This window comes from Bacillus rossius, chromosome 12, assembly GCF_032445375.1.
Source record: "Bacillus rossius redtenbacheri isolate Brsri chromosome 12, Brsri_v3, whole genome shotgun sequence".
NCBI classification, from domain to species: domain Eukaryota; kingdom Metazoa; phylum Arthropoda; class Insecta; order Phasmatodea; family Bacillidae; genus Bacillus; species Bacillus rossius.
The window spans coordinates 12,561,428-12,589,382 of NC_086339.1; the positions used below are offsets into that span (position 1 = coordinate 12,561,428).

At 38.0% G+C, this 27,955-nt stretch overlaps 1 protein-coding gene and 2 non-coding genes across 4 annotated transcripts in view; 2 read left to right on the forward strand and 1 right to left on the reverse strand.

Annotated features, from left to right (window-relative positions):
- LOC134537540 (single-minded homolog 2) overlaps positions 1–27,955 on the forward strand; it is a 146,168-nt gene that overhangs the window by 1,186 nt on the left and 117,027 nt on the right. The gene's annotated exons all lie outside the window — the stretch shown is intronic.
- Positions 18,523–18,594, reverse strand: Trnae-uuc (transfer RNA glutamic acid (anticodon UUC)). Its single transcript has one exon. It is a non-coding gene; the product is annotated as a tRNA-Glu (tRNA).
- Trnae-cuc (transfer RNA glutamic acid (anticodon CUC)) lies at positions 20,073–20,144 on the forward strand. Its single transcript has one exon. It is a non-coding gene; the product is annotated as a tRNA-Glu (tRNA).

A 27,955-nucleotide genomic window follows, 5' to 3' on the forward strand; every position in this document is an offset into this window, starting at 1 on the left:
TATAGGTAGGTATGTCTTCATGCGTCAATCTCACAAAATAATATATTCTCCACTTATTAATGTTGGTGGACACCACAGCTTACAACTTTCGGGTTCATCCAGAGCCGGAAGAAAATTTATTTAAAAGTATGTATTTTAAACCTATATTAAAATATAATTATTATGAGAGTATTTTTAGTAGATCATCAGTGCAATTTTTTGTTTATCTATTAGATTTATTTATTCCGTGTAGGCCTACTACTTCAACATTTATTTTTTAGCGTAACTGTTTCGTACACTATAGGAAAGTTCTAAAGACGAAAAAATTCTCACTAGAAAATTTCTTTTCAAGACTACAGATCAATAAGACAAAGTGGTAATCACTATACTTTGTGAAACGTGCTTCAAACAATTTGGCATTTGATTTGATGAATAACCGACGGTTCAGTATTTAGGCGCTGTGACTTATGACTTGTTTCTAATACAGCATATTAGAAAAATTATATAGGTATATCAGCCACGTTAACCAAACACATCATCTGGCCTTAAGGACTTCAAACGTGCAAATCAAATTTTAGGCCCATATTATGGCCGCAATTACACATTTGAAACGTTGCGTTGTTGCTACATTTCAAACTATTCTTTAGAGAAATAATTATTCCTTAGAGCAACAGCTGCTAATTTTGCAGCACTATGAAATGAAAACAATGTATCATATTTCATAACACAAATTTTTGTAGACTTCGGGTGATTTATTGGTAATCATGTGGTTTCTGAATACGTATATAAGTATAGGTAGCCTAACGTAGTTTCGAAATTTATGACAAACTTATAGTTAACAGAAAAGACGTATGTTGAAAAATTACAAGATATATGTACTTTACTTGTACGTACTGTTCAAAAAAGATTTTTTAGTTTACATTTTGTAACTGCATCACATAAGTTATATCTATCCTTCTTTGCCTGAAAGAATATTAAAACGAATAGAAATAAAGCCTATTAAACCAAATGTTTAAAATTTGAGTTCTAATTGAATTTAGTGGCATTTAAGTTCATGCTTTGACCTACATATAACAATGTCATTTCAAAACGTTTGGCTAGATTTCAGATATAAAACACTGATGCACTGAAATATATTTTTCAGGTATATTTTCTCAAATTAATATTTTGAGTTAGGTTTATGATTTTTGCTTGAAGTTAAATCGTAATTACAAACAAGGCAAGTGCAGAATTTCTATTTAAAGAAAATCTTGATAATTTTATGTAGGCTATTTATACGAAAAATTTCTATAAGAATCATACTTCGAGATTAAAATAAAAAATAAAACATTCGCAATTTATTGAAACGCATACCTAAGACTCGTCAAAAGTTGGAAATTATTTTCTGTTACACAAAAATTATTTTTGTAAATGGAACTGAAGTAATCGTGTAGGCTTATAGTCACATGTATTTATAAATTTGTACAATTATATGAAAGCGATTGTCTCACTAAAAAAAAAAAAATTCAGTAATACTGGGTTCGGATTCTTACCCGGGCATTTATGCTTTGTGTTTGACCCAGTACCTACATTAGTTCTCTGAATCGTTTTCCAGTATTATCTGCGCACATAAATAAGCCCAACAAAATTCAATTCAATTATTCAATATTGGAATTTGTTTTAATCTATGCTCGTACGATATATAAATCAAAATTTAAAATTATGCGCCAATTTTCGTAAGCGTGACTAGAAATAGCTTATCAGTATCTATTGTTTCCAAAAATGAATTTCAAAAAATATATGCAAGCTTATCCATCGCAACGTTCTGTACAAATTTACAATATATTACTTGTAGTCGGTAAATTACCTATTTCTTGGCAACTGGTTTACAAAGGAATCCGTTGTTAAAGTACAAATAAAAAATTATGTGTAGATACTGATGAAGTAGACTATTGATGATTTTAAGTAGATATTTGCTATCACGACACATAGTCTACTTAAAAAGGAAGACTAATGCTTAGTTAATTGTCTTAATTTTAAAGAGACGCGCCCAAGCCACTTCAGAATAGTCTAGATACTACTTATTATGAATATCTACCAAAAACCGATAACATATGTAGATCAGAGATCATCTCCAACCTGTGCGATTAAATTTTTGTTATTTTTTGTGCTTACATATATTACCTACTTACAAACCCATACAGTGATGATTAATAGAGATGAATTCGATATAAGCTTATGCCTTTAGCATAGGTATTAAAATTAAGTTCTCATCTGAAAGTCAAAAGTAGAGTGTTACGTCGAGCAGTCATGCACGTTTAAGGCCCAGGACCTATAATATTATCCACAGTAAAAACATAGCTATGTGCACATTTTACAAGGAAATTCCTGCCAAAAATAATTTATTTGAACCTTTTCTAACGCAGTGCAGTGGGACACAGCTACTTAATTTTTGCTCTAACTTCGTGTTTATAATAATTTGGGTTTAGGAGAGTATAACATTTGTTTAGTTTCAAACAGTATTTTGGACATAAGCACGCATAGCTGGTTCATGCTGGTTTTCATACAGTAAACCTTAGGAGTGGATAACACATACGAATAGCTTACATAAACTCGCGGTGAACATGTCAATAACAGTTGATTTTAAATGTTACGTACTTCTACCACACACAGGAGCAAAAAAATTCTGTGCCTTTTACAAAAGATTTCTTTGGAAACCAGTTGCCAAGAAAAAATGTGTAATGACAGATATTGTAACTTTGTTATTTTTGCATAATTAAATAAGTTTTTCGAGATAATCCCGAGTATTGACGCATAATTTAATATTTTAATTGATTTTTCAATCAAGCGTAATTTTTTTTTAAAAATCATGGACGACTGAGCGAACCAGATTTCCTGTCCTTATTTTTGCAGTAATTGCTTGACCCAGGAGACCACAGTTAAACAACTTCACTTGTTCGTAAACAAACACCGTGCGATGCTTTGGAAGTGAACGGTTTACAAATAACATCAACTATCGGAAGAAATGGGACAACACAAAGCATGAATGCCCGGGTAAGGATCCGAACCCAGCATTACCGCGAACACTATTTTGTAGCGACACAGTTGTTTTCATGCAAATGTACAAATTTACAGATATCTGTAATTTTACATGAATATTTTTGTTCCATATTATAAAAAAAATACCGTGAACAACACTTGCTTTTTCAGTTAAAAAAAATATTTGTAGCTACCTATACGTATTATATACAATTTGCACTGTTCTCTTTGTAGATTCATACAAGAAAATGTTTTGGTAACTTTCAGTATGAGACTGCACAAAAGAGTTTACAACTTCAGTTGGCTTCGAGCCACTACCACCCTGCATCAGAGCTAATGAAGTGAGTATTCATACCAGCGGTTGTGCGTCGAACCAACAACCATCGCTACGCGAGCGCGAATTTTCAGCGAGCGCGACTCTACAACGAGCGCGACTCTACAATTTTGGAAACTTCACAATAAAATAAAAAATATTAAAAATTTTAAATAGCTTATATTAACGTGAACAGTTTTTTTTAATTAACATTTTGAAAAAGTTGCTACAATAAAAGCGCAAGAACTGACAATATCTTCCACCGAGCGCTGAGGCAAATCTGAGGAAAACAAGCACAGAAGGAAAGAACTGTTGTACTTACAACAGTCATGGAGGAAGAAGTTAGGGAGAAGGTGTGTGCTAGCTTTGCCATGTTAATAATTGAACTTAAAATTGCATCTTCGTTTGCACTCCCCTTTCCAATCTGAGTATCAAACCATGTTTTCTTTTTACAATGCCGTTGAATGCTAATTCGTTGCAGATGAGTTTTTATCATGGTTGTTTCGATTATTCATAGCCAGTTACTTTAAAGATTTTAACAATCTCCTAGCATTAAGTATTCTTTAAACAGCTATAGTTTTTAAAGCTAAACAGTAACCTTGGATTGGATATTTTTTTTATTTGAGTTTATTTGAGTAAAACATCCAATACAAGGACTAATTCCTTCATTAACACAGCTTTGTAATGATTATCCGTGGTGGAAGTAAACAACCCTCAGCCCCAGTAGTGTAGTCTGCTGACTTTAATTTGTAATGCTTCTGTGTGCCATTAAGTCATGTCTACCGTCGTTTAAACAGTTCGTAACTTTTGTTGGCTAAAACACTTTTATTTTTATGTTTATAGTTTATATTAAATGCCATAGAACACGGGAAAGTATAGCACACACAGTAAAAATAATATATCTTTAACAAGATATTTTGCAAACTGATTGAAAAAAAAAATAGTTTGTTCTCATTCACGTAAATATTTGTAATTATAATCAAATTTATTTATTGTGTAATGCTATACATCTTTGTCATCTCATATTCTCATATTAATAAGCAAGGGCTTCGTTAGTAAATAAAATATGTGATAGAACTTGCAGCGTTAAAAATAGTATTCTTGACACGTTGCAACAGTGGTAACGTATTCCTTTGAAGCCATACAGTATGTATGTGTGTGTGTAAACGGAGATGAAACGTTTCTTGTAAAAAATCAACAATTCACAATCCAAACAAATGCATAATTTGCGGGACAAAAAATACTTTTGTACTCTCAATAAAACTACTTATTAATTATACAGCAAGATTTTGCTGTCTCTAATAGCGGTAACGCCAAGCAGCAATTTCGTGATTTCGACGGAATTATTTGTTTTGTCAAAACAGAATATTTCGTAGGGTTTATAATGATAAAAATATTTTGTGGTGGCTAAAACAAAAAAAAAACTTTCTTTTCAGTGCAGTAAAGACCATATTACATAATATGTCTTCTTTATATAATTTAATGATTTCGCTTATTACTTTAAATGAATTCATATTATAACTGTAGTTATATATTATCAATGGTTTTAATTTTATATTTTGAGTGTTTATTTAATGTTTTTAAGAAGACTTAAAGACTGTCTTATATTTTAATCCTGGGCATGAAGTTTTGTTTATCTTAGAATCAACCGTTCGTTTGTAGCCTTTATTGTAAAGCTCTTTTTATTTTTTAGGGCGGACATTATTCATAAATCAATAACAATCGTGGTTTTACCAAAATTCTAGAAATATATGATTTCGGAGTTTTGGTATAACCACTTTTTATTTATTTATGAATGATATCCTAAAAAAATATAGAGTTTTACGACAAATTGTGTGTAGCCTACAAACAGCTCCCTAATTCAAAGCTGTAGGTAGCCTCTACCACACGATTTCATGCTCTTAATAAATTCATGCTTGGATTGAAAGTAAATTTGGTATTTCGTTTCTCGTAACCGTTAAATTAACACTTTATTAGAATGATAAAACTATAAACAATCATCCATATTTTGCCGTGAATATATTTAGAAGCGCAAGAAAAAAAATACAAAATTAAGAAGCAAAATTATTTATGAAACTATCCCCTTTATAATCAACAGTAAAAATTAGTCCTATATTTAAAATATGACTGTGCATACTACGAGTGTAGGAGTTGTGGTTAATGATTGTCTCACACGACCAGTTGACCTTACTCATAAACAATTACTACTCTCGTATACATAGAGTAATAGTACCTATTTTAAGGACAGGACTTATTCTTACTGTTTATTCTTAAGTACTATCTTAAGGACGGGATTTGTTCCTACAGTTTATTGTTAATACTCAGTCGTAAACTAGCCTTAATAGGACTATCATCCGCAGTGATGTCAAACTTCTAATTCTGCGTTTGTATGTTTTAGGTCCATCTCCAGTTGTGTGTGTCCAGGATTAATTTGCAAACCCCACTCTTCTAAACATAACAATCCTCCAAAAATAATTAAAATTGTTTGAATGGCTAAGAATATGCATAGTTTGAACAATGTTACTACTAATACTGGGAGGATAAATCATTTAACTAAGAACAACGCTAATTAGGAAGGTCGTATCTGTTTACTGCGAAGAAAAGACGTAGTTAGTCCAGCTCTATAAAATTTTGAAGGAATGGACATGCTAACTGATTAACAAAACTCTCAAGAATATTTTTCAAAAACCAAGTTAAATTTTGCAACTGCTTTTATATAAAAAAAGTCTCTGTTGTATTGGTCTATACGTTTGTCACACATCCTACCTATAGGTAGCTATATAGCCTACATTTGTTTTATTTACGTCTGATGTAACTGTTATACATTTTTGCTCACAAATTTTTAAAATATTTTTTTTGTAGATGTATGAAAGTAAATTGCTCTGTGTAGATCTAATCAATTGTATTATTTCTCACGGAGAACGATTTTTTTTATGGTGAGCGTGAAAGTATTTAACAAACTATTTTTATTATTTTTTTAGAAAGTTATTGCAAGTATAATTCTTGTTCCTATTTTACTGATTCTATTCACGATGCATGTGAAGTAAGTATATATAATGCTTCAAATAATTGAAACATCAGGCTTTCACGGCCATTGCCTGACATGTAGGCTCTAGCCACGTCTCGAGGCAAATATTTCAGTGACGTTTCGGTCAAACGTGCAGTCGCCATCTTCAGGGTAGCGGTAATCGACTACCCTGAAGATGCGGATTGTAAGGTCGACCGAAACTTCAGCAAAATCTTCGCCTTCGACGCGACTAGAACTCATAATCCAAGCAACTTCTTTGAAATATTTTGTTGTCCGATTTTTTTTTTTTTTGGCCTAAGCGGGCTTTCGCAGTAGCTCGAACGGGTCTTGAAAAGGAAAGATACGAAATCTAAGTAAAATTTCTTAGTAGCACCTTACTACTGACATTCCTCCTTGGCGCATTGAAAAAGCAGTATAATTATTACAAATTGGAATGTGTATGTTTTACTTACTTATTATATTTTGGGAAAGGAAGCCCGCAGAAAAATATGTATATAGGTATTTTCTGTATTGCACTACAATGCGTTTAATTTAAAATGCTATATATGTGTAGCCTCGACTAAGTTACAACCATATAGCCATTCACAATAACGAATGATAAATTATGTCTTATTCAGCAATGTGTAAATATCACAGTGGAAAATATTGTCATAAATTTAGAGACCTAAATTTCGAAAATGAACCCGGCGTAATGTATATATAATGTATTTTAATTGTAGATTACAAAAGTAGGTTATGCGAAAGTTTTTATCCTTTGGGATTTCAGTTGTAAAGGATTCCATTATTTTTTCTCCGCCTATTTGTTGACAGTTTTTTACGGACAGTGTCACTCAAAAGTAAACAGAATGCATTCTAGAGACTAATGTAACGTTAAGGTACATTTTGCTTTAAGTAGAACTGTGTTTGCTTTGCTATCAATAACAATGCAAGTCTCGAGATGGATTGAAGCATGTTAGATTTAATGAAATTTTTTTCGCCCAAATTAATTATTAACATGCATAGGCCATATATGTTCTAGGAAGAAAATGAATACACAGAATCGGTCATTCTTTTATTTAAGGTTTTCGTGTATTTAATCCCTAACTCTGAATGAATATGGCTTCATTGCGATAAACATTTGACTTAAAGTAAACATTAGCCATCACTGGATAATCCTTTTACAAGGCTTTCATAAGGAAAAATATACATTCTGTGATATTATTTCTTATTACTGAACAGCCAAAGAATCGATTGTACCAGAAATGTTAAGTTGAGCCGTTATTAGTGTATTTTTAGGCCTAGTGCTTAAGGGATTTTCACAGAACAAGTAAATTTAAACTTAAGTACATGAAAATAATTTATAAATGAAAGAAAAGTACCTAAGTAAACAACTATTTTGATGGTTTTACACTTCCTAAGAAATCAACTATACTTAGCGTTCACACAAGCATTGTTTTCAAAAATAAATAAAATCATACGGTGAAAATAATTAACATAGGAGTGTGCTGGGTATTATGTTTCGAATATTTTAGTACCTTTTTGGCTACAATATATTTTACTATATAGGCAATTAAATATAGTTTTGATTAACGCTAAAAACGTTCCTCGTGACTTTAGTTACGAGGAAGCGAATATGTTGAGTAATTACAAAATTTCAGTACTTAACACATTTAACTAAAATACTCCCCAGCTTCAATATATATTTTTTTCATTTCGGCTGACGACGTTTGTTTTAAGTAAGAGAATCATATTCTTCTTAATACACGGTAGACCACAACCTTATACTTACTAAGATAAATTTAGTTTCTCTACAATTCTCTCGTAGTGCTTGTATGTGGTTCGAATCCTATCTTAGCTGTCGTGTTGTCATAGATATCTACGCGGTTCCCAATATCAGTAGATGTTCCTCAGCCCCATTTTTTATTGGCTGTTTTCATGCCTCAAAAATTGCCAGTACCACATGTATACTGATTATGTAAGAAATACATATCCGTACCAAAGAAACTGATACAAATCGTTCAATTAGTTATGCAAATGATGATCTCGCTTCTCTTTCTAAAATAGACAAAAGTAAATAAACTTATTTTGAATAATGATAATAAATAAGACCCAGGCTATATTTATTGGTTCCTCTCATATGATACCAGAAGCAATTTTTAACAAACGTAGTAACTTATCGCTTGAAAGTGTTGATATTCAGTTCTCTAACGTTGTGAGAAATCTGGGAGTTATGATAAACACAACTTGGAAGGCAGATAATACAAATAAACAATAAATAATATAGTTCTCCATACTACGACGATTAAATTATTTGCTCTCCCCTAGTATCTACCTATTAAAACCATCCTTTCTGAGGCCTTAATTCATTAATCCTCACTTTTATTATTGCGATTTCATTTTTCGTGATGTGACAAATAAACTACTAAAGCTACAAAACAGCTGTGCAAGATTTATTTTTGTCGTTACATTCCGAGACCATCCAATCCAAAGCCATCTGCAGCTAAAATGGTTCGAACTCACTCAAAGACGTAACATGCACACCTTATTCTCGCTTACAAGGCACTGCAGACGGGATCACCTCATTATCTGTCAGCCAATGTTAATAACCTACACAATTAGGCTACCATTGCAGTGACACACAATCCACACACAACTCTAAACTCTATGCTGGCAATCCCCGTACATTCATCCGAATCGGGATTTGTTTTATTTTTGCGCAGGAAAAATGAATTCAAATATTAAAAGTGGTCGGTTAGGTTAGCTACATTTAAACACTTTAAAACACTATGGATGGTTAGTTAGGTTAGTATAGCTACATTAAAATAAACCGAGAAATATAAATAAACCCGAGATTGGCCTAAGGTGAATATTCGGACAGAACTTGATTTACATCCAGGGCCGGTGCAAGGTAAATTGGCGCCCTAGGCGAAAAAAGCTTAATGCCCCCCCCCCCTCCCCCCGGACACCGCCAAAAAAATTTTCCATGCCTCAAAATACATCACGTATGCCTAAGATTTTGTCAACAATCAAATGTCAGCAGGGTTGTGTTTTTTTTTTTTGTTTTTTTAACTTATTACATATTATAAACAGGTAACAGTGGACTTTAAATAATTACTTATATCAATATAAACATTCCAAACTGTTACAAAAATCCCTTTTATCTAGTTTCAATAATCGTTAAACATATTATATGAGCTGTTATGTGTCGTGCTGCGCCGCCCCCAGCTACTTGGCGCCCTAGGCGGTTGCCTAGTTCGCCTATATGGACGCGCCGGCCTTGTGTACATCTTAGGCTTCCCGACTCAGTTTGCCGTTTCAGAGCAGAGTTTCCTGCTTGAACAGTTCCACAGTTGGTATTCCTGTGTAAACTGTATCGACGTTGCCGTGGTCTCTTGCGCGCCGCCGCCAGAGACCGCCGTGACGTGTGACGTGTGACGTGTGACGTGATGTCCCCGGCAGGCGGGGCTCGAAGGCAGCCGCGCGCCGCCGCCAGAGACCGCCGTGACGTGTGACGTGTGACGTGTGACGTGATGTCCCCGGCAGGCGGGGCTCGAAGGCAGCCGCGCGCCGCCGCCAGAGACCGCCGTGACGTGTGACGTGTGACGTGTGACGTGATGTCCCCGGCAGGCGGGGCTCGAAGGCAGCCGCACGCCGCCGCCAGAGACCACCGTGACGTGTGACGTGTGACGTGTGACGTGATGTCCCCGGCAGGCGGGGCTCGAAGGCAGCCGCACGCCGCCGCCAGAGACCACCGTGACGTGTGACGTGTGACGTGTGACGTGATGTCCCCGGCAGGCGGGGCTCGAAGGCAACCGCGCGCCGCCGCCAGAGACCGCCGTGATGTGTGACGTGTGACGTGATGTCCTTGCAGGCGGGGCTCGAAGGCAGCCGCACGCCGCCGCCAGAGACCGCCGTGACGTGTGACGTGTGACGTGTGACGTGTGACGTGATGTCCCCGGCAGGCGGGGCTCGAAGGCAGCCGCGCGCCGCCGCCAGAGACCGCCGTGACGTGTGACGTGTGACGTGTGACGTGATGTCCCCGGCAGGCGGGGCTCGAAGGCAGCCGCGCGCCGCCGCCAGAGACCGCCGTGACGTGTGACGTGTGACGTGTGACGTGTGACGTGATGTCCCCGGCAGGCGGGGCTCGAAGGCAGCCGCGCGCCGCCGCCAGAGACCGCCGTGACGTGTGACGTGTGACGTGTGACGTGTGACGTGATGTCCCCGGCAGGCGGGGCTCGAAGGCAGCCGCGCGCCGCCGCCAGAGACCGCCGTGACGTGTGACGTGTGACGTGTGACGTGTGACGTGATGTCCCCGGCAGGCGGGGCTCGAAGGCAGCCGCGCGCCGCCGCCAGAGACCGCCGTGACGTGTGACGTGTGACGTGTGACGTGTGACGTGATGTCCTTGCAGGCGGGGCTCGAAGGCAGCCGCGCGCCGCCGCCAGAGACCGCCGTGACGTGTGACGTGTGACGTGTGACGTGTGACGTGATGTCCTTGCAGGCGGGGCTCGAAGGCAGCCGCGCGCCGCCGCCAGAGACCACCGTGACGTGTGACGTGTGACGTGTGACGTGATGTCCTTGCAGGCGGGGCTCGAAGGCAGCCGCGCGCCGCCGCCAGAGACCGCCGTGACGTGTGACGTGTGACGTGTGACGTGATGTCCTTGCAGGCGGGGCTCGAAGGCAGCCGCGCGCCGCCGCCAGAGACCGCCGTGACGTGTGACGCGAGACGCGAGGTCGAAGGTAGCCGCGTCAGCAGCCCGCGTGTCGCAACCCCGTGTCGTGTTTACAACCCCGCGCCGCGGTAACTGGGTCGCCGGCTCAGCTGCCCGTCCTTGACCTTCATTCGCCCGTCTCCGCTCTCGAGACGGCCATTTGCATTCATTCAACACGACGTTCTTCTGCAACAAACTTTACCCAAGTCTTATAGGTAGAGACCGGAAAAATTCGCGAATTCATTTAGCGGTACGCTAAAATTCAAATACTTATACCTTTGAGCTGCTTTTGTTATTGGTTCACTGTTCATCTGGACGACTCTGGTCCAATGAGGAATAATCAACCAAAGAAGTATCGTATCACAAGCAAACTAGTTGATACGACTCACAAGTCAGCAGCCAATGAACAGGCGTTATTTTCCCGGGTATACTGAGGACTGTGTAGTCGATACCGCGAATTTTTCCAGTCCCTAATTATAGGCTATCTGTGCTTGTTGCGTAAATGGGGTTAAGTAACAAACGATTAATACATAGTGATATTGAATTATTTACTTTTAAAATTGATAAGGGAGATTAGAGACACTATTTTAAAACAATTAATGAGTTTCCAAAGATCTAAAGCAGTTAATAAAGCTAAAAAGAAACACTTCAAGAAACCTGATAATTTTAAATCGCGATTTTCTCAAAACTATGATTTTGGACTTAACCCCTTTTACGCAACAAGCACAGATATAATATGCGTAAAAAAAAGAGCGTAATTTCTCTCACTTGCGCTAATTTTTACAGCTATTATATCACACTTGGTAAAAAAAAATCTCTTGTAGGGCGATATTCCAAGACGTTCGGGCAATGTAGCGAATAATAATGGACTATTTGGGATACGACCGTAACCTTACTCGCGGGCTGAATTCCAGAACATTTTCAATCCGACACCCGGAAAGGAAAGAAATCGGCAACCTTTTTTTTTTTTTTTTTTTTTCTTTCAATGAACGGTGCCCTGCGCGAGGCTAGAAACTGGTTTCAACGCATTCTAGCGGACGTTTCGCAACCATCGATAAAATCGTTAAGGCAAAAATATTATAAATAGCAGCACCGTCGCACAAAAATAAAACTGCCTTTCTAATTTTCTCAAGTACTTTTAAAGTACTGATTATTTCTTGTTATGGCCATTAAAAGGTAGTTTCGCTGTCATAAAGTTTCATTCGGCTCACCAACACTCTTGGTACGTCCCCCGATGATCACAAAAGTGACTATATACGAGTTAAAGGCGCCAGACGTGGGTCCGCCATGTTGACGAAAACAACGAAAAGGTGAGCTCTGCGCATGCGCGCAATTCGGGCAATAAATCGGCAACGGATAGGACACCGAAATTCATTCCCTAAAAATAAAGGAACTGGTGGTGTCGTATCGTGCACTAGGAACATGGTTAGGGTACAGGTGTAGCATATTCAACACATAAACCCTTATTTTTGTGTCTTGGAATATCGGCCAGAGTGTGAGTTTTACAGAAATTTCCCTTGACTAATGGTAACTACGGGAAAATTATATATATATATATATATATATATATATATATATATATATATATATATATATATATTCACTTGGCGTATGAGATCTCATCACAAACTTAAACTTTCGCTTCCAACACCTTCCAACAGTTTTGGTTTAATAACGTTGGATGGTTATGACGTCACTGAAAACGTCACTAACGCATCCATGATTGTTTACCATGTTGGGTGAATTGAGTTTCCATAAAATATATTTTCAAATAGGACGGGTTCTTAAATATGTTGAATGTTGGACGTATAATCAGACGATTAGAATTCTGCCCAGTTCAAATGGAAATGGTGTGTTTCCGTCAGAAAGAATCTTTAAAATGGCGAAGAACATATATGCCCATGGGCGATTAAGGAGGTTATAAAAGTGAAATTATTAAAATAGGTAATTTTTATAAGAATGTCGAATGCGAAATAATTTTATATGTAAAAAAAATGAATTGACGTGTCTATAACTTTAAAAGCACTTAAAATAAATATTTTGTTTTAGCGGGTATTAATGTGAGACTAATTTATAGATGTTTCAAAAGTTTAAAAAAGAACCAAAATTTATAAAAAGTTCGAAAATTTCATCTAGCACTGGGATGCATTAATTAATTTCAAAATGAGATTAAAATTGAAAAGTTCGAGATACCTCAGACAAAAAAAAAACTTCAATAGTGTGACTTGATGTAAAACATATTTGAGGTTATCTGTCCTCTGTCAAGTACAGCTGAAGAAAAAATTTGACTGTGTAAAAGAGCCTTTACATTGCTCAGGTGTTTCTGCCCACAGGGAGAAACTCAGGGAATTGTAAAAGTTCCCTTAAAACCTGTAAAGTACAGGGAAGTTGACAATTCTTTATTTACAGTTTTTCATAGTACGCTACGTACGTACAAACAGGGGCAAAACTAAGAGAAATTGGTTGAAATAAGAGTGAGGGAAACTGAATACTTACTTGTATGATATTACAAATCAAGGTTCGTCATTCCACACAGGATCCCTTATGATGAGTTTTCTGGCGCTGTTGTAGATCGAATTAACTGTGAAACATAATTTTTTTTAAGGCAAAAATCTAGAAAGATCAAAACTGTTATACAACATTTTTACCGAAATGAAACAAATGACAAAATCACCGATAATACTTAGAAACCACATGGTTGTGGTCACATTATTTTTTCTTTGGTATCTTTGCTCTGTTTGGAAAGTAATAGGCCTATTGTTTTACAGGTTACAATAATTTGGCTTGTAACCCAAACTTCTCTTTAGAGTATCTTTTGTTTCATAATGACAGTGAAAGATTTATTTTACTGTAAATAAACATGACAAACAAAAAATTTGTTTTCATACATGAAATTTTTGTTAGTAGCAACAAACCATTTTCTGTGGCTAAGAAAGTGATTTATTTTTCTTTTTAGTGTGACATGCAGACTTTGTCATGCGAAACAAAAAAAGAAAAGAAAAATTAGCTATTTTTAACTATCGTTGTGAACGTGACACATTTGATCACAGTACAAATTAGATTATAAAAAATTATCAAAGAAACACTAAAATGAACTTTTGCAACTAAAATAAGTTTATAGTTATGCTTTAATAATTTTTATCAACTACGTTGAACTGCAAATAGATTATATTTAAAACGTAATTAATAAAACATAACTAATAACTATCTCTCTCTTTTTGTCTCACACGACAAAGCCGTGTCCTACAACATAAGATGTTTAAAAATGATGAAATCGCTGATCAATTAAATATAAAATGGAAGATCTCACAATGTGCTCCACGTTATCTGGCAGTAATTGGGTGGAGTACAACACTTGGGCACTAAATCAATCGTCTATGAAATCTTATAAACGAGTTAGGTCTACTCTCTTGGATCAAATACTGTAATTTATTGGACCATAAAACATTTATTTAATAGTTTAATAGTAAAAATTCGGCCGACAAACATCTGTTGCGGGTTAATTTCGTGAATAAATAAGTTTATATATATATGTATATATAGGTATGTATATATAGGTATGTATATATAGGTATGTATATATATACTCAAACACGACTTATATATAGCCTTAAGTGCTTCTCAAGGTTGGTATACGCTTTTGAAGTTGGAGTAGAATAACTTTACTTTTTGAACATTTAGCGGATGGTTATTTAATGGCAAAAAAAAATCTGCAACCAAAACCACCAAAATTGACATTGTCGTAAAATTAATTTGATTTAAATAATAAATTGGTGGTAACAACAGGTTAGAAAAAAAAGTATGGAAATGAATGTAGTTATGCCCACAAATTATTTCAATGAAATCATTTTACGGCAGCGACGAGTTTAGCGGTCGCTGTGGAACATCACATAGCCGCCCAATGCTTTCTTTCAAACACTTTCTGTACCTATTATATTATCCGTGGTAAAAACAGAGGTAAACTCTAATTAGAAAGGCGTGTAGTGTACTAGCCCCGGAAAGTTGAAAACATGAACTTTTATTGACGTGACAACGTCTAATAAATCGATGAACGCCGGCTGCACGCACGAAAAAGTGTCCCGTTACGCACATTGTCCCGTTACGATATGTGTCCCGTTACGCTCATTGTACGCTTGCGCCGCATCAATCTCTCTTCCACTCGATTGGAACAACCATCGATTTGACTTTTTCGAGCCACATTAAACTTGAAACACTCCCATTCGTTTCCTACTTTATCCTTAACTGAATAACACAGATTGGAAGAAGTTAAATAGCAAACATGTATAAAAGTTATAGTTAAAATAATCTCTTCGTTAAAGTAATAAACATATTTGAATTAATGAGTGCAAATGAAAGTAAATTTATCAATTAAATTGTAGATTTCATTTCACTCCTTCTTTGTATCCATACGAAATAGTGATAATTCAATAATTCAATGATTCAATATTATTCATAAAAGTATGCAATCATTTCCTCAATGTTTTGTTATGACGTCACGTTAAACTATCGTCCGTTAACCGACTTTACAGACAACCAATTTTTCCCCGCGATGAATCGGCGGCAGCTGTTTGTCGGCCGACTCCTGACTCACCCCGTGCAGTCAGCACAGCTGACTCTGTTTGCTTCGCCAGCGAGCCAGAGCGCGAGGCTGTTCGGGCCGCCCTGCCCGGTGCAAGGAGTGGCAAACTCTCGCCGGCCAGGCGAACATGTTGTCGCTGCTCCACTGCGAGTTGGTCTGAATCTCACTCACGTCACTCTGGCCCAAATACCTGGAAACACTTATCATTTTTGCTACGTTTATTCACTTAAATTCATCCACTTCCTAAATATCACAACCGATAGACTCGGGTCGAGCCCATTACCTAGGCCGAAAACAGTATACCACAGCATACCACATTAAATCAAATTATACCACAGTAGACACGAAAGACCACAGCAGGCCACATTATACCACAGTATATTACACTATGCCACATAATGCCAAGGTATACAGCAGTATACCAGATCAGACCACATTATATTACAGTATACCAAAACAGACCTACTATACCACATTATTATTCCAAAGTATACCTATTATACCACATTATTATTCCAAAGTATACCTATTATACCACATTATTATTCCAAAGTAGATAGACCTATTACCTATACCACATTATAAAACAGTAAATCACAGTTATCACAGCAGACCACGTTATACCATATCAGACTGTAGCAGACCATTATTAACTATTACTGTCATTAGAAAAAAAAGGGAAACGATTAAGACGCAGCTTAAACTCACACACAGCTTGTTAAGCTAAAATTTGTATGTTTACATCGATTAAATTTACAAAAAAAAATTATCTTTCAACGAAACAATTCTTTGAAACAAACTAGACTTTTTTTTTTAAATTGTAGTGCTATAAGAACAACCAACATGTTTATCAAATGCATACCTATGCGATGCATACCCGTAAATAAATATTCTACAGATACGTTCATATGTACTTTACATTGTTCTATTGCAGATTTAGATAAGAAAATAATTTTGGAAATAGATTTCCAAACGAGTTTTTGTACAATATAATTTTTTTTACAGTAGGCTTTATACATAGGCTATAGGTATATATAATTTTTGGCGTCAATTAAAAAAAAGTATAAACATGCATGCACAGTAAGGGCGTACTTAATTTAACTAAATGCCTCTAGCTTCCTGTTCTGACAATATCTCAATAGGCACAAACTAAGAAAGCAATTTATAAGTGCCTAATTTATAAGAACCTTACCATATTTTATACTGTAATGTGTTTTTTCTCGAAAATATATTATTTGACTGTTGGTTATGAAATGGTTAGGTCCGTTAATAGCATTATTTAACTATTTTTGCTAAGCAAAAGAAATATTATTTGTTAAAGCTTTTAAGTATTTTAATTTACGTACTAAGTGTAGGTACTTTTTTTGTCGTATACAAAATCCATTTTATTGTAAAAATTGCTAGAATTTTTTTTTCTTATAGCTATCGGTGTAAAACCATTCAAATAGGCCTAGGCCCTAAATTTCAATGTGCTACGACAAGGTTTTGGTTACTATATATACTGTGCCCTCTAAATATAAGTAAAAAAACTTGTTCTGCAGTAGAATTCTGTCGTACTATTTATTAATTAATTTATTTAATTTTTGTTCTGTAGATCCCATATGTAGGTAAGGACTCCGGGATATAGAACAAGTCAATTAATACAAATATATACATATATACAAACAAACTGTACAACCGCAAAAACTAAATATTACAGAGTACTTTTACATTTCAAAATTAAGAAAGAGATTAAAAAAAAGAACATGGGTACATAAAAAAGAACCTGAGTACGTAATAAATTGTATAAACTGAGGTCTAAAGCTCAGAGTGAAGAGTTAGTTTACAAAACTCAATATTTTTCTCCTCGTTTTGTGATGTATTTAACCGCAAAATAAAAGTTTGGTTACTGAAACTGCAGGCCTACGATCTGGAGGTTGCAGTAACAAATCAAGTCGCGTACGACACCTCGAGAATATGTCGGTTACGGCGACAGGGATAGTGTCAACTAGTTGTCAGTAGCGGTTGAGTGAACTGACCACGTAATGAACTGAAAACTAAAAGTGTATTTGTATGTTTATGTAGATCTATTTAACTTTTTATATTTAAAAATTTTACTACGGACCTCAGATGAATTGCCATTTAATTTTTTTTATATATTTTTAATAATTTTTTGAAAGAATTTAAGTTTTGTTGTATTTGTTTTTAACTTGTTTCAACAATGGTTAATTTTTTTTTTTTTAACACAGGAAAAGGAAAAGCATGTTGTATGTTGTCAAACATGTAGTTGACTTTATTTTTACATTGGTTTTGTATGCATTATATGTAACTAAATATAATAAATACAAAAAAAAAAGTGTAGATGCTAACACGCGCGTAGCTTAAGTGTCTTTGCGGCCCCATTCATTCTGGCGTGGCTTCCACTGGAGTTCCGCACTTTTAATTCCGAGTACCAACTCCATTCTAGACTTTTTGTCCGATCCATTATCTTCATAACGCTTATTCTATTTATTTTTTAAATGCATTCTATAAAGTCGCTTATTCCCGGTCCTTAGAAAGAAAGACCCGCGAATGTACAAATTTGCAAAGAGCAGAGCCGTTAACTAATTTAAATTTACTTACTCCAGGTGTGATCCAAACATAATAAAGAGAAGCTGGAATAATTACATTCTGCTACAGAAAATTGAAAACGAGCCTTTTTTTACAGCAGTAAATTTTTATTTATTCACAGGTTGTTAATTAATTTGTTAAGTACGCTGTTTTGATAGTCACGGACTTTATAATACACATAGGTATATAATTATACTCTATGTGAAATTTATCATTACTTTCAAAACATTCGATTTGATTTTCTTGTTTCTCATGTGCAAATTAGAAGAAAAAAAATAGTTTACAACCAGGACAAAATTTCAAACAGAAAACAAGCATAAATATACATTCCGGTACCGGGGATCGAACCCGAGCCTCCTGGGTGAAAGCCAGGTATCCTAGCCACTAGACCATACCGGATATTGTATTTTAAGTTGATTGTTTATATTATATACATGTATGCATACGAAGTGTTAGGTATAGCGAGGTCATGGCTTCGTAAAACTTACAGAATCTTCATGACCTACATGCTTTGAAATACGTGAGACAGCCGCTTGACCAATCAGCGTCCAGGACGTGTGGTGACGGTAAAGAAAACGGTGTAAGAATGTTCGTGTCCTACATCCTGCATCTACCGTGAGACAGGCGGAATTGTTTCCAGGAGATATAGCCCTGATCCTGTGGTTCACCAGAGATCCTTAGGAATACAGCGTAGCCGAGACTGTTTTTTGACGTGACGTCTAATAAATCGATGAACGCCGGCTACACGCACGAAAAAGTCCCGTTACGCACATTGTCCCGTTACGCTGTGTCCCGTTGCGCTCATTGTACGCTCGCGCCGCATCTATCTCTCTTCCACTCGATTGGAACAACCATCGATTTGACTTTTTCGAGGCACATTCAACTTGAAACACTCCCATTCGTTTCCTACTTTTCCTATCATCGTCCTATCCTTAAAAGAATAACACAGATTGGAAGAAGTTAAATAGCAAACATGTATAAAAGTTAAAGTTAAAATAATCTGTTCGTTAAAGTAATAAACATATTTGAATTAATGAGTGCAAATAAAAGTAAATTTATCAATTAAATTGTAGATTTCATTTCACTCCTTCTTTGTATCCATACAAAATAGTGATAATTCAATAAAAATGATTCAAATTTATTCATAAAAGTATGCAATCATTTCATCAATGTTTTGTTATGACGTCACGTTAAACTATTGTCCGTAAACCGACTTTACAGACAACCAATTTTTTTTAAAGACAGGGGTTGTTTAATGTCAGTATGTTACGGCCGAAACCAAGACAGTTTTCAGCCCTAATATTTTTACTCCCTGATTAGGCAGTCTCGGCTACGCTAGAATAGCAAGAAAAAACTCAAATTAGGGGATTTTTTTGGCATGGGGTAAGAAGAGACCAGAAAATAGAACGTCACTATACAAAGCACAGGCAATCCCGCTAATATCTGGTTGAAACTGTCTCGGCTACGCTAAAAAAAAAAAAAAAAAAAAAACCGCACAATATGGCGTCGTCTACGTCATTCTACAGGCTACTATACCTAATGTAACCTATAAACAGCAATTTCTCAGAAACCAGTACGAATTTTGAAACGCTCTTTTCAGGGTAAATACAGAAATGTATGTGGCGTTCGAGAAAAAGAAAGACCTTTATTGAATTGTATTAATATTTTTACGGAAAAACAGCTAAAACTGAAATTTACCAAAATGTTACTTTATAAATAATTTCAAAAATTATATACAAACGTACGTTCATTGTGTATATCTAATAAATACGAAAGTCTTGTGCGGACACACTTTGCTATAGCACTACTTATTTAGGACATCATTCACACCTTGCATACCATGCTACAACAAAAACTAGAGTTCATGCACCCACTAATCCGGTATGGTCTAGTGGCTAGGATACCTGGCTCTCACCCAGGAGGCTCGGGTTCGATTCCCGGTACCGGAAGGGAAGTATTTTGTGGGTTTTCTTTATAACTTATTGTCGCAAAATTTTGGGTGTAAAAATTCTCTTATTCCAATTTGTGCATAAGAAACAAAAAATTATATTTTTATGTAAATGGTAAATTTAACATGACCATTTTGAATAATATGAATACAATTAATTATATTATACATATATTTATTTTATTCAAGTACGTAACTATTAAAATAGAGTACTTAAGCAAACATTAATACTGAATACATTGTCTATTTTTAAGATTGTAAAAATAAGTTTTGGTTAAATTTTCAGTTGCGGAATATATTTATTTTGGCTTCTCTTTATTCTGTTTTAATGACTGCTGGAGTAAGTTATTTATAACGGTTAACGGCGCTGCGAGTTACAAAGTTGTAAGTATATTCGCGGATCTTTCTCTCTACGGAAAGCGAATGCGCGACCTTATAGAATGCATTACAGGAAATAGCGTTATGAAAACAAGCTCCGTTCTGCAATGACACGTAAACAAAGGAGGATCTCACGGAACATTTCACTATTGTGTCTGCTGCTTCCACGATGCACAGAAACGTAAAATATGGTAGCCAATGAGACTGTATTTCAAGGTTACGAAATACGTATTTCTGTTCTGTCCTATGACGAAACAGAAGGCGCGCGAAGGCGTATGTTGTTTATAGCGTAGTTACAACCCAGTGTTAGTGTTTTATTGTAAGGCACAGACATATTTCCTAACAAACGCAATTAATTTAATTTTTTTTGAGTAGAAAATAAAGGGTATAGGCCTGCCTAGTTTTAAATAATACATCTAATGGACTGAGTTTAGTATTTAATAATATTATAGAAATAAATCCAACAAATAAAATGTATTCATATATATTTTTAAAGCACCAATTTTAATAATCTAGTACTCTTTTATTAGAAAAGTTAAAAAAAAAAAGTTTATTTCAGTTATGTCGTTTGGAACCCGTCAAAAATTCCCCCTTGCGCTTTGTAACCGCACGTTTCACCGCTGTGTTATCGGGACAATTGGTGTCCAGTACATTCAGTAAGTACATATATAAACCTGTCATTTAGAACTACATGAAGAACCTTCTGTTCGAAGTACAATCTTCAACTAGGAGTCAGTGAAGGGAAACCTCAATGCAGTTTTTAACTGTAAATGAATGCGAAGAAGTGGACGGAAAAACAGGTGCACACAGTGTGACATTACACGCACAAAACTCAGCACCGAGTTGTTTCTAAAAACAACTGGTACATTCACGCAAGGACCAAGGCTTCGTCGCTCGTCCGAAAAGTCCAGTCGCTAGCGCTGCATTTTTTTTTTTTTTTTTATCTCCCCTTACGGCGCCTACAAGAATAAAGAAATAGCTGCTGACGCGTTGCCACTCCTTCTTGGGTTCGCCTATTGAGGAGTTGGTGTGGTATTGTGTAAGGGAGGAGTTGGGGTGGAAGGGGAGAGAGAGAGAGAGAAAGAGAGAAGGCGCAGGAAATATTACGCGCATAATTTTTCGTGCGGGGCGGCCGCCGTGACAAAAATTGTCGTAGTTTATTTGACAGCGAGAGAGGTTTGGGGAACGAGGTGTCTCTCTCTCTCTCTCTCTCTCTCTCTCTCTCTCTCTCTCTCTCTATTTCGTGTGGTCCCGAACACTCCTCTCCTTTCAGCTCGTTGTTTCGTAGTTTTGTTTTGGTTTCTTTATACTCCCCCCATCCCACCCTTCCGTCGCTCGGACGTCGAGAAGTCGAGACCCACCGCCGCAGAGACGTCGTCCGTCTGTCTGTCCGACGGTCCACGACGCCTCGTGGGTCGCGCGTCGCCGGGGGGGGGGGGGGGGGGGGGGGGGCGTATCCGAGTCGGCAGAGAATAGCCGCGTCCACCTCCCCTCCCTCGGGAAACTCCTTTCCTAAGGGTCAGCGCACTCGATGGTCCTGACTCTTCCATTTTTTTTTTTTTTTTTGGCGTGACAACGTCTAATGAATCGATGAACGCCGGCTGCACGCACGAAATAGTGTCCCGTTACGCACATCGTCCCGTTACGCTGTGTCCCGTTTACAAATAACTTTAAGTATTGTAGGCACTGGGACAACACAAAGCATCCTAAATGCCCGGGTAAAAAAATCCAAATCCAGTATAACTGCTAACACTTATTTTGTACTGACACAGTTTTCATTTAAATATACAATTTTACAAAGTTGTGTGATTTTACATGAATATTTCTGTTCTATTTTCATTATATTTCTGTTCTATTTATGTTCTATTTACAGTTCTATTTACAGTGAGACTAAAGCCGGTATTCTAATAAGGGTTTAGGTGTTGAATAATATGCTTCCCATGTACCCTAACCGTATTCCTAGTGCACAACACTTATTTTTAGGGGACGGATTTCGGTGTCCTATCCGTTGACGAGCTGTTGCCCGAATTGTGCGCATGCGCAGAGCTCACATTTCCGTTGATTTCGTCCAGATGGCGGACCTGCGTCTGGCGCCATCAACTCGTGTATAGTCACTTTTATGATCATCGGGAGACGTACCAAGCGTGTTGGTGTGCCACATGAAACTTTGTGATAGCGAAACTACCTTTTATTGGTCATAACAAGAAATAATCGCAACTTAAAAAGTACTTGAGAAAATTAGAAAGGCGATTAAATTTTTGTGCTGTGGTGCTGCTACTTCTGGTATTTTTGCCTTAACAATTAATTGAATCGATGGTTGCGAGATGTCCACTAGAATGCGTTGAAACCAGTTTCTAACCTCGCGCATTGAAACTTTTACCGATTTGATTCCTTGCTAAGATTCGGTTTGGACACGCAATGGAACACGGTCAGTGCCAAACAAGGGAGTTTTTAATTAAATCTTACAAGTATTTTCGTAGACCTATTACAAAATCACAATCACAAAATTTTTCAGGACAATCTGTAATGGGGTATAAAGCTGTGCGGGGCTAAAATAAATTATTTGATACTTTTTAGTGTATACTTGGTGTACGAACAATTATTTAATTATTATTTATGAATAAAAGAATAACCGCAGTTTAAAAAAATAAAACCATGGAATATGGTCACTGTTGGGAAGCCTAAGATGTAGGCTACATCAAGTTCTGTCCTTGCCCGAAAAACACGCCCGAATATTCACCTTCGGCCAACCTCGGGTTTATTTATATATATTTATATTTCTCTGTTTATTTTAATGTAGCTATACTAACCTAACTAACCGTCCATAGTGTTTTAAATTGTTTTAATGTAGCTAACCTAACCGACCACTTTTAATATTTGAATTCATTTTTCCTGCGCAAAAATAAAACAAATCCCGAGGTTGGCCGAAGGTGAATATTCGGGCGTGTTCGGGCAGGGACGGCACTTGATGGAAATCTTAGGCTTCTCGGTCAACACTGTCAATCGTGTTCGGAATAGAGAAATACTTAATCGCTCGCGGTGAAGGCGGGAGTCCGGAAGGCCGTGCCTGGAGGGGAGACCTAAGATGCACATAATGTTCTGCCATTCCCGATTACACCCGAACAATTCACCTTCGGCCAACTTCGGGATTTGTTTTATTTTTGCGCAGGAAAAATGAATTCAAATATATTAAAATTGGTCGGTTAGGTTAGCTACATTAAAAAACTTTAAAACACAATGGACGGTTAGTTAGGTTAGTATGGCTACATTAAAAATAAACAAATAAATATAAATATATGTATATAAATAAACCCGAGGTTGGCCGAAAGGTGAATTGTCCGGGTGTAATCGGGAATGGCAGAACTTGATGTGCATGTTAGGCCTCCTCGTGCCCTGGAGGCCGCGGCCCGCCCGCGCGGCAGAATGCAGAAACCCGGCCGCTTGTTTTGGAAGCAGCGCGCCCCGCGAGGCCGACCTTGCTCGCCGCGGGGTCGCCGCGGCCTCGGCGGTCACGTGACATTCTGCAAACACACGCCCGCGCGCGCCGCAGGAGCCGGCCGCTAGCACAGTCTGTGGACCCCGCCCCGCGCACACACAGAGAGCTCCAGGGAAAAAACAAACGCTATTTGAAAACCACTCAGCACATCCGAGTGCGGCGTCTGTTGACGAACAGCTGGAGACCGAAAAAAAAATTCGCGGATTCATTTCGCGATAACGCTAAAATCCAAATACGTATACCTTTAAGCTGCTTTTTTTTTTTTTTATTGGTTCGCAGTTCATCCGGACGACTCTGGGCCGATGGGAGATACTCGACCAAGGAAATATCGTATCACAGGCAAACTAGTTGAGACGAAACACAAGTCAGCAGCCAATGAACAGGCGTTATTTTCCCCGAGTTTACTGAGGAGCTGTGTAGTCTGTCCTGAAGGTCATCGAAACCGCGAATTTTTCCAGTCCCTACGAATAGCATTAAAAGAAATCTCTGAGGGGAGAAAATTAAGTTTTGATTTTTAGGTTTAAGGTTTTAAACTGTGTTTTTAGAACGGTTCAAATGGCTAAAAAAGTTTTCGGAGTAATTTTTTTAGGCGTGGAAGCACTCAAGGAAATTTCATTACAACTTCACCTTCATTTCTATGTCAATTAACGTTGTGGTCACCGCTCAAGTCTAGCAGTGACCCTACGCACGACTAGAAGACTGCGCGCCAGTCCAGAGGCGACACCGCGCTAGAAGCACCAGCGAGCGTCGCGCTTATCACATCTTGCCTACCATCGACGCAACCAAAGTTCTCACCCCGACAGTCCCAACCTTTTAAGCTCCAATAAATACTGAAGTGGTTTGTTTCATTCATTTTGTTGCGCCGAAATGAAAATGTTGTGTACGAAATGAAATATAGTAATTTTAACAAAATTGACGTTGCTTTATTTTTTTGACGTGAATTCAATGAACGTCTTACTTGACGGTCGGGCAGGCCACACGCCAGAAAAAGTGCTTCACCAAACCGCTACAAACTCGGTCCATCGTTCACAACCACTGGCTCAACTGACTCCACATCAACATCAGAATCATCAGAGAGTATATATATCCACGTCCACTACCAAACAATTTTCTGCCTCCCCCGTCGCTTCTCGCGAGGTAGACGGCTGAGGCTCTTGTCTTTGAAAGATTTGTGCAATGGCAGTGCATGACTTGATGTAAGTTTTTGAACATAAGCAATTGCTAAGAACTTTTTCTGTTGAAGAAAAACTAAAAAATAAAGAAATAAATAAATAAAAATACCCCAAAAAAGACAAAAAAAACACTAAATAGGCAAAAAAATTGCTGTTGCCAACAAGGATATAAACACCACAAAATATTCCGTAACAGGAATATGGTCAACAAACAAAGAAAAAATGTACTAAGAGAACGAAAAACCCCCCACAAATGATGACAGCCCAAAAATATTGAACTCTCGCTCGAGCGCAAATTGCGCGCCTCGTTCCGGGGATTGTTTTTCCCACTGGCACATTCATCTCGGGTACCTTTTGCCTCATTCGATACCCACGACACTTCTCTGAATTTTACACTGCTTCCGCTCGGGCGGTTTCGCTTGTTTTCTTTCTTTTCTCCAACATCACCCGTTTCCGCTAAGGCATTTTGAGATTGACGACTCCAAATGACACCAAATTCAGTAACTTGATAGTTATTCCACTCAAATATCACCACTCAGCGCTCATTCACGAGTAAATTGAAGTTTAAATCGCGCAAATCGGTCCATTACTTTCGGAGTTAGAGCTCTCACCGACTCCAATTCGAAGCTCCCCTCACCAACGCTCGTTACATCATCACTGCAAATGTTAATCGGGTGAGTCATATATTATAGCGACCACGAGCAAAATCTGCTCTGCTGAGACGTATCTACTTCAACTCTGTGAAGCTTTCATAGTTTACGGGTTTTAAGACGAGATCAAAGACCAGGGCCGGATTCAGGGGAGGGCAACCGGGGTGAAAGCTCCGGGGCCTCCACAAACGGAGGGCCCCCACAAATCCTTTGATATTTATTCTTTTTTCGCTGTTTTACCTTTACCTACAGTACTTTGTACATACATGATTATATTATTGTTAAATATTAACAGAAATATTCATTAACACTAAAATTTAATTTCATTTAATTCTTATCTCAGATTATATTTATGTATGTTTTTTTTTTTAAATAATAAGAGAATCTACTTGATTTCACAATAAATTATTTGTTGGAGAACTCGACTGTAAAAAATTGTTCATTTTATTTGGAAAATAATTTGGGGCCAGGGGGCCTCCGCTCCTCTGTTGCCTCGAGGCCTCCAGACCTCTAAGTCCGGCCCTGTCAAAGACATTCATATTCCTGGCTTCTCACGCAGTTCGCATGTTTGAATGCAGACGTGGGCACCCCTGCGAGAAGCGACAGGTTCGAGACGTGTTGCCATGACGCAGACAGGCGCAGCTGCTGCCGCGGTAGGCAGAGTTCCGTGACTGTCGCACGTGTGGCCGTGTGCGCATGCGCGCGCCGCCGGCTCTTGTACATGAGGGGGGGGGGGGAGGAGGGGCATCTCAGCTGTCACCAGACAAGCTTCGAAGCCGGCTCCAGCCTTTTGCTTCCCACCGCTGATTGTGGTTGACAACTAACTTTCACACTTCACGTAATTATCCTCGACATTTGCTTCCCACTTCTGATTGTGGTTGACAACTAACTAACATTCACACTTCACGTATTTATCCTCGACATTTGCTTCCCACTTCTGATTGTGGTTGGCAACTAACTAACATTCACACTTCACGTATTTATCCTCGATTTTTGCTTCCCACTTCTGATTGTGGTTGACAACTAACTAGCATACACACTTCACGTATTTATCCTCGACATTTGCTTCCCACCTCTGATTGTGGCTGACAACTAACTAACATTTACACTTCACGTAATCATCCTCGACACAAAATTTAATTGAGCCAAGTTCACACCGCAGAGACATGTGGATTCTACCCTCCTCCCCTGCCGCCTGGCCTTGGAGTCATCGGTCGAATGGTAACAAATGGGTGTCATTGTAAACCATTCGAAACGTACTGAAACAATTCCGTTGGTGTTGTGAAAACTTTGAAAATAACCTTTTTCTTTTAGACCCTAGGAAGGTTAGCTACGGAGATTAGGATGAAGATAGTTGATGCTGAAATTCCCATAGTTAAAGGTGTTAAGGACGGGCACTTTTGGACGAATACACCTAAAGCTTTTCTTGAATTATTCCCGACGTTTGCCTATCCACCCCCCCCCCCCCCTTTATTTCCTGGACTATATGTTTGATATATCATCGGGTAGAGCTGAATTTGACAGTTCTGCTGGCGAATCGCAAGTCAATGTTAGCCTCTTGCGCAGAAGACTAAAGTCGGTCTACATACGTCATAACTCTGTGGTAAGGAATCCGGGATTGAAGCTGTCGGGCATGGAAGTGTTTATTAAGTGCGCAGTCTTCTCGTCGTGCATGGAACAACTATGAAATTGGAGCTGTTATAGCCATTAACATTACATGGCGGAGAAATGAAGATAAAGGCGTCTTTCAAGTATCTTGATGTGCTTTCAAACTATGCATTTAAACTTTTCTGAAAACACGCGGAGAAGTTGAAAAAACGAAATCCGGAAACAGAACTACGCATTCTCCCAAAACGTATTCTTGAATGGTTGTTGTGATCAGACACCACTGGGATGTGACGCTGTGCACACCGCATGTGTGGTCAGGTGGGCGGGGGCCTCAACACGGACTGGTGCACCCCTCTGGTAGCCGAGGGGGCGTGTACCCAGGCCGCTAACGAGGGGCGGTGCGGCGGGTGCAGATGTCTTCCTGGGTTCCTGGGCAGTGTCAACAAGTCGGTGTCATCTGGAGGGTCGTTAGCGCGCTGCCTGCGGGCCTTTCCCCCACACCGCAGGG